This window comes from Anabrus simplex, chromosome 1 (assembly GCF_040414725.1).
Source record: "Anabrus simplex isolate iqAnaSimp1 chromosome 1, ASM4041472v1, whole genome shotgun sequence".
NCBI classification, from domain to species: domain Eukaryota; kingdom Metazoa; phylum Arthropoda; class Insecta; order Orthoptera; family Tettigoniidae; genus Anabrus; species Anabrus simplex.
Window position 1 is genome coordinate 1,427,841,377 of NC_090265.1, and position 8,487 is coordinate 1,427,849,863.

Sequence of the window (8,487 nt, forward strand, 5' to 3'; positions counted from 1 at the left end):
TTGAAATAAAATTTTCTCCAAAGAACAGTTATTTTTCTTCGCACTAGGGTGCACTATTGTAGTTCTTCAGTAGTGTCCTCTAGAAGAGAAAGTTCACACTTCTTACTTCAAGCAAAACAAAAACACATCAAAAATTACACAGTTCTAAAACTCCGAAATTTACAGGTAGTGACATCTTCTGTGAAAGTAGAAAATTAATACCGTCAATAAAGTTCAGACTTCCTCCAGCAGAGGAGTTTCAACTGGCGCACATTTTAAATTAGCGGCGTGGAGGTGTACCGCCCGGTACAATAATAATAATAATAATAATAATAATAATAATAATAATAATAATAAAGTGGTCCTGAGAGTGGGGATACCAGTTGCTACGGAATGGGAAAGAGCATCTCGGACATATTCTGAGTCATGGCCCTAGGACTATACAATCCACCGATGGTCCATAACCCGTTAGAGGAGAGATCCTCACTTAGACTATGTGTAAGTAAGGGTAGCATCGTGCTTCACAGAATTTATCGAACTCAGAACATTTTAAGCAAGCCTCGGACCTATGGCAGTAACGGTGTCCCACTCCCATTTGACAGATGAGGGACTTCTCGGAAACAACTTGGCGAACGAAAAGGAATTCGATTCTCAATATTAATGGGGCTGATGGAAGAAAGAATGTAGAACTGGCTGAGTCAGCAAAGAGGATGCATCTGGATGTACTAGGAGTAAGTGATATTCGGGTAAGGGGAGATAACGAGGAAGAAATAGAAGATTATAAAGTGTATTTGACGGGTGTTAAAGGGGCAAGTGCAGTGTGTGGGGTAGGGCAGTTCATCAGTAATAATATTGTACGCAACATAGTTTCTGTTAGGCATGTAAATAAGCGAACGATGTGGGAAGATTTGGCAGTTGAAGGAATTAGGACGAGAATGATCTCAGTGTATACACCATGTGCGGGAGCAGATGAGGATGAAATTGACAAGTTTTATGAAGCATTGAGTGACATCGTAGTCATGGTCAACAGCAAGGATAGGATAGTGCTAATGGGCGATTTAAATGTGAGAGATGGAAATAGAACCGAAGGATATTAAAGGGTGATTGGTAAATGTGGGGAAGATATAGAAGCTAATAGGAATGGGAAGCGTTTGCTGGACTGCTGTGCTAGTATGGGTTTAGCAATTTGGAATACATTCTTGAAACATAAGACTATTCACGGCTACACGTGGGAGGGTAGCGGTACAAGATCCTTAATAGACTATATCTTAACAAACTTCGAATTCAGGAAATCTGTTAGGAATGTACGGATTTTTCGGGTATATTTCGATGATACAGACCTCTGTCTGATCTGTAGTGAACTATCTCGAGACCTAGGATAGACAAAGTGAACTGTCTGCAAGCAAATAAGGGTAGAAAATCTCCAGGACGAGGAAATTAGAAGTAATTTACATCGATGTGATTAGTGCGAAGTTCCGAACAGTGAACAGTAAGCAGGTTCAGGATATAGAAAGAGAATGGGTGGCATACAAGGATGCTTTAATAGAACCAGCCAAGGAATGCCTAGGAACAACTGTGTGTATAGATGCGGAAAATGCGAACTACTTGGTGGATTGATGAAGTGAGATCAGTTTGTATACGTAAAAAGGGGGCGTATCATAAATAGCTCCAAACAAGGGCAGATGCAAACAGGGAATTGTACGTAGAGGAAAGGAATAGAGCGCAACAAATAGTTGTTGAACACAAAAGTAAGTCTTGGGAAAAAATGAAATGGCGTATGGCTTTTAGTGCCGGGAGTGTCCGAGGACACGTTCGGCTCGCCAGGTGCAGGTCTTTCGATTTGACGCCCGTAGGTGACCTGAGTGTCATGGTGAGGATGAAATTATGAAGAAGACGACACATACACCCTAGCCCCGTGCCAGCGAAATTAACCAACGATGGTTAAAATTCCCGACTCTGCCGGGAATCGAACCCGGGACCCCTGTGGCCAAAGGCCAGCACGCTAACCATTTAGCCATGGAGCCAAGTCTTGGGAAGATTTAGGTAATAACCTGGAAAGGCTAGGTCAAGCAGCAGGGAAACCTTTCTGGATAGTAATACAGAGTATTAGGAACGGGGGAAAAAAGGAAATGAATAGTGTTTTGTGTCATTCAAGTGAACTCATAATAGATCCCAGGGAATCACCGGACAGGCAGAAGGAATATTTTGAAAATCTTCTCAACGAAAAGGAAATCTTCCCCTTGTGACGTCGGTAACAACCGAGCTCATGGAGAGAAGGAAAACGATGTCGTAATCACGCTTGAGGAAGTGGAAAAGATGGTAAATTAACTCCGTTGTCATAAAGCAGCAGTAATAGATGAAATTAGACCTGAAATGGTGAAGTATTATGGGAAGACTGGGATGAAATGGCTTCGGAGAGTAATAAGATTAGCATGGAGTGTTGGTAAGGTACGTTCAGGTTGGAGAAAGCAGTAATTGCACATATCTAAAAGCAAGGGACCGAGCTCGATAGGTGCAGTCGCTTAATTGCGGCCAGTATTCAGGAGATAGTGGGTTCGAACCCCACTGTCGGCAGCCCTGAAGATGGTTTTCCGTGGTTTCCCATTTTCATACCAGGCAAATGCTGGGGCTGTACCGTAATTAAGGCCACGGCCGCTTCCTTCCCACTAGCTCGTTCCTGACCATCGTCGCCATAAGACCCGTCTGTGTCGGTGCGACGTAAAGCAACTTGCAAAAGCAAGGGAACTGGAAGGATTGCAACAACTATCGACGTATCTCGGTGATTAATATACCAGACAAGGTATTCACTGGCATCGTGGAAAGGAGGATGCAATTAGTGCTTGAGAGGAAGTTGCATGAAAACCAGTGTGGTTTCAGTCCGCAGAGGGGCTGTCAGGATCAGATTTTATATGCGCCAGGTAATTGAAAAATGCTACGAGAGGAATAGGCAGTTGTGTTTATGTTTCGTAGATCTAGAGAAAGCATATGACAGGGTACCGAGGGAAAATATGTTTGCCATACTGTACCGTACCCAGGGGTAAATACCCTCTAGGACGATGCCTCCATTCCTGTAAGAACATCCGACTAACTCAGGGTTGGGCAGAGTGTGGGTTGGTTGACGGTTGGGTCAGGATAAAAGTCGAAGTTCTACTCTAAAATATCTATCAATGACAGGAAATGGAGGTATAACACGAATGAGAAACAATCATAGGGGGTAAGATGGATTTATTGATAAATATCCCCGATCATATTACGAGAAAACAATAAAATCAATAAAAAAATAAAATATCAAAATGAATTCAAAATACAGAGGTTAAATGGAAATTAAATCGTTACAACATTTGAAATCAAAAATCAAATTCAACAAAGAACATTATATACATTAAGACTGAGCTGCATCTTATAGTCCATTGTTTATATTGTCTGGCAACAAGTGTACGCAAACACTGACATGTGGTATTTCCGTATGGAGTTACACACTATCGCATCACAACGAAACGGTTTCCAAAGTTAAGTTAATTCCGAGAGTCGCCGAAATGTTACCGTTAAATAAAAGTTACATTATAAAGAAAAGTTACGACGAAAAGGAAAATAATTAAGACGCAATGAACGCTATGTAAGTTATGCAAAATACTAGGGGCATATCCTACACTATATTTACAATAATCTAAATAATCAAACTAGACACATCTATATACATCGGATATCGAGTAAAGTCTTAAATGCTACACAGATTCTAATGTGAAACCCGATTCACTGCAAAAGATCTAGATAGAACTAGATAAACCATCAATACTTCAGCACTCGGGCTGTTCCCTTTTTAAAACAACGGGACAAGTATACAATCACAAATAACAATGTAAAACATCATCCTGTAAGGGAAAAGACATATAAATAACCCTTGATATCATAAAGAAAGCAATGGGCAACATTGCCTCCTTCTGCTGCATTTGAGCGCTCAACAGCGCGGTCATCCGTCATGTACTTCCGGGTAGATTACGAGCTGAAAAGAAATGTTGAACTCAACACTATGCTAAAGTTTGTATTCTGTCTCCCGAGGCTGTCACAAGGAAGTATGGTCTCCTTCACACCTACAGATAAACCCGGGCCAGAAATCAGCTTGCCATGAGATAACGCCTTTCGCCGGCTACACGGAAACTCACGTATATTCATTCCTTCTTAGCATGCTTTTAACATTGAATATCATCAGACTCAATAGTCTGGAATTAATACTGGCCATTCTGATCACAATATACACTCAGAAGACACTTAGCAGGCACACACATCTGCACAATGTTCTTTCTATTGTCAGGCATACAATCATCCTGCATCAATACATTATAATTCGGTATGCAATTTTTATCTCATTATTTCTCATAAATCCCATTGGCCTTCCACATTATGAGACTCAGTTCGTGTCCTTTACAGACCATCAGGTAAACAGAATCCAACTTAACTCAAAGATCTTATTTTAACAACAACGTTCTGCAGCTCCTTCAGTCAGCTTCCGTAAAATCATGCGTCATGCAGAAATCTATACCTGTCTCTCTGAATAACCGAAATGAAATGAACTAATACGTATTGAACGTTGTATAATGATGAACCTGTCAATCTAGCCCTTCTAACATATATATAAAGAAAACTTGGAATATCCTATACTAAGTAACATACGTAAATAAACAACAACTAATCATATCAATCCCTCATTTTCCCAATCATCTAATCATAAAGCAAAATGAAAATAAAATAAACATGCATTATTCTCGTATCCGAATCTATCACAGTAACAAAATTAAACAAACACATGCCGTCAGGCTTACTTTACATGAAAATTAAAAATTCTATCTACACTGCCCTAGTAACTTAACATAACTTACATATCATGCCATAAATAACACATGCGCCTTACTGTATTTACATGATGACTCTCGAGATACCAGGATAGCAGCTTACATCCCTGCTAATTTAGTGATCTACTCCATGTCAATCACAGTATTAGCACGTGGGAATACACTTCCTTCTTCTACGGTTGTAGCCATCATCTTGCTGGAAATATTCACTGGAACACAGAAGACTTTGGTTGACAATATCTTCGCTGCTCAATGCTACGAGCCGAAATACCCTTTCTCTTTAAAAGATCAGCTAAACACACTGATCCATTTATAATATACACTTCACTTAAAGGGTGAGAATACAGTTTTAAAAGTAGCACACGGTTCGCTACGGAAGTTCCCCGCGAATCGCGCCCGTTTCGAAGTAGTGAAACAATAGCACGTCTCCACTACACTTGCTACACATCGGTCACTAAGCACCGTCTTTATATATTGAAAGTAAACTCTGCCAAAATATACTATTCCATTTACTCAAGAACAGTAAAATCTTCCAACTGCACAATGTAAAATATCATTTAGAACCAGATACTGTTACTGGAATCACGATCACCAATTCAGAGTTTTTGCTTCCGCACTATCCAAGGATTTAATACAGAGTGACGCTCTCCAGAGCTAAGGTTACTGAGGAGGCTTCGGTGACGCCATACTAATACTGGGGTTCCCGGGTGTCTGAACCAACCACCAATCAGAAAATTCGTCGTATATGATGACACAATATTATTTGTGATATATTCACAGAACACAGCTCAAACATTAGCAAATCGCTTCCACCAATTTTTAGATTACTTTTCCAAATATATCTGACTTCTGAAACTGTAGAAAACCGATTACTGACAGAAACTGACTTTAGCAACTGAGCACGTTGGTCATTCTTGAATTAAGATTTGGCGCGGTGTAGCCTCCATGTTTCCCAAGTCCTTAATTTCCCATTGGCTGAAATATATTGCTTAGTCAGCATCTACTACACGTGTCGATCGTTGCCAGCGCTTGGTTACGCCATCCTTACTCACGGTCATACGGATATATGAAGCAATGTCCAGCGACTCACTGTATTGCTCAACATCCGGTATCAACTATCTTGGGATACAATGCTTTAACATGTTAGACTGTAACTTTTATGAATGAATTTTACATATTGGGTCAAATAATATTCTAATTTTTATTATGGGCCGGCAGGATACGGCTCAATACTGGCGGACTATGTGATTAAGTGTGGATTATTAACATTAATCATAGGCATTTATGTTGACAGTTGGGCATCCGTGAGAGTTTATGGTAGAATGAGTTCTTGGTTCATGGTACTTACAGGGGTTAGACGAGGCTGTAATCTTTCACCTTTGCTGTTCGTAGTTTATATGGATCATCTTTTGAAAGGTGTAAAGTGGCAGGGAAGGATTCAGTTAGGTGTAAATGTAGTAAGCAGTCTGGCCTATGCTGACGATTTGGTCTTAACTCAACATCATCTTATTATAGATGATTTTAGCCAATTGGAAAGCACCCTCTAACTTCCGCATGCGGATATTGGTCGCTTCTTGTTCTAGCCCATTCTCTAGGATTACTTTACCCAAGTACTTAAACATCTTGACTCTTCCAATCTTTCCATGGTCTGTTAACATCCATTCTGGATCATCACTGATGTTAGTCATGTATTTCGTCTTCTCAGAGGAGATTTGTAGTCCTACTTTCTCTGCTGCTTCTTTAAGGAGGTATATCTTCCTGATTGCTGAAGTGATGTTGGCAAATATGGCTGTCATCCGCGAAAGCCAACATGCACTCATTTGTGTTTGGGGCCTAATAGAAACCAATCTCCGTTTTCTTCTTCTTCTACTTGTTCTTATTCTTCTTCTTATTATTAATAGGTATTTCTCAGTCAAATGAAGATGAATTTTATCTCCATTCCGAGTTCAAATTCGGTACAAGGAGTCGGATTTTTGAAGGGTTGAAGAAATTCCTTTCAACACTTCATGTCGTTGGTCTTAATGGCAGATTGTGCCGAAAGACTGCAGTGTAATATCTTGGAACTTCAAAATAGGTGCAATGAATATGGCATGAAAATTAGCTTTCGAATAATAAATTGATGTCAGTAGGTAAGAAATCCAAGAGATTTGAATGTCAGATTGGTGATACAAAGCTGGAACAGGTAGATAGTTTCAAGTATTTAGGATGTGTGTTCTCCCAGGCTGGTAGTGTAGTAAGTGAGATTGAATCAAGGTGTAGTAAAGCTAATGCAGTGAGCTCGCAGTTGCCATCAACAGTGTTCTGTAAGAAGTAAGTCAGCTCCCGGACAAAACTATCTTTATATCGGTCTGTTCTTAGACAAACTTTGCTTTAAGGGAGTGAAATCTGTGTGGACTCGAGATGTCTTATTCATAAGTTAGAAGTAACAGACATGAAAGTAGCGAGAATGATTGCTGGTACAATCAGGTGGGAACAATGCCAGGAGGGCACTCGGAATGAGGAGATAAAGTATAATTTAGGAATTAACTCGATGGATTAAGCTGTACGCATGTGAAGGGAGTGGAGGAGGATAGGTTACCTAGGAGAATAATGGAATTTGTTATGGAGGGTAAAAGAAGTAGAGGGAAACTCATACAACGATGGCTGATCTCAGTTTCTAAGTATTTCAAGATAACAGGTATAAATCTAAGCGAGTCCACAGCACTAGCTGCAAATAGAGGATTGTGGGGACGTTTAGTAATTTAACAGAGGCTTGCAGACTGAACGCTGAAAGGTCTATAATTACTTATTTGTAATAATAATAATAATAATAATAATAATAATAATAATAATAATAATAATAATAATAATACCGAGAACTAGTTTTACGGTGTTTACTGACGTGACGTGCCGGGATTCTGTCCTGTAAGAGTTCTTTAACGTTCTTTGACACGAGGCTGGCATATTTCAGCTCTTTTAAATACCATCGGATTTAGGTCTAACGAGGAACGAACCCGTCAACTTGGACTCAGAAAATAAAACAGCGCTCAATCATCTGAGCCACTTAGCCGGAAAGGGCTTCTTTAAAGTACCGGTAAAAGCACTGACACGTGTATCTAAAATGACTTCATATCCTTCGAAAAACGTAATACCATTGACAAATAATACGTACCAGACATTCTTAAGAATCCTAACATTGAAAGAATAAAAATTAAAAAATGCCGATTATGAAAGAGAGAGTTCCTTAAGTGCTGATGACTTATACTTTGATTGGTTGTGATGTCTGAGAAAATACGTCTAGGTGTGTTTACTTGGGCCTACCCTATCCTTTAGATAGAATAAGTAGAGCCTGGATGAGTAGCTCAGGCGATAGAGCGCTGGTCTTCTGAGCTCTCCTTGGCAGATTCGATCCCGATTTAGTCCGGTGGTATTTGAAGTTGTTCATTACGTCAGCCTCGTGTTGGTAGATTTACTATCATGTAAATGAAAAGAACTCCTGCGGGACAAACTTCCGGCGTTTCCGAAAACGGAAAAGTAGTTAGTGGGATGTAAACTATATTATTATTATTATTATTATTATTATTATTATTATTATTATTATTATTATTATTATTATTACTCCGGGGATTCTGTTGAACGCAGTGGTGCAAGAAGGTGCGGGCGTGAATGGGTAGACAGA

General features: G+C 39.7%; 1 pseudogene; it reads left to right on the forward strand.

Moving 5' to 3' along the window:
* The first annotated feature begins 689 nt into the window (after positions 1-689).
* On the forward strand, positions 690-1,361 carry LOC137498399 (craniofacial development protein 2-like; annotated as a pseudogene).
* Positions 1,362-8,487: the final 7,126 nt, after the last annotated feature.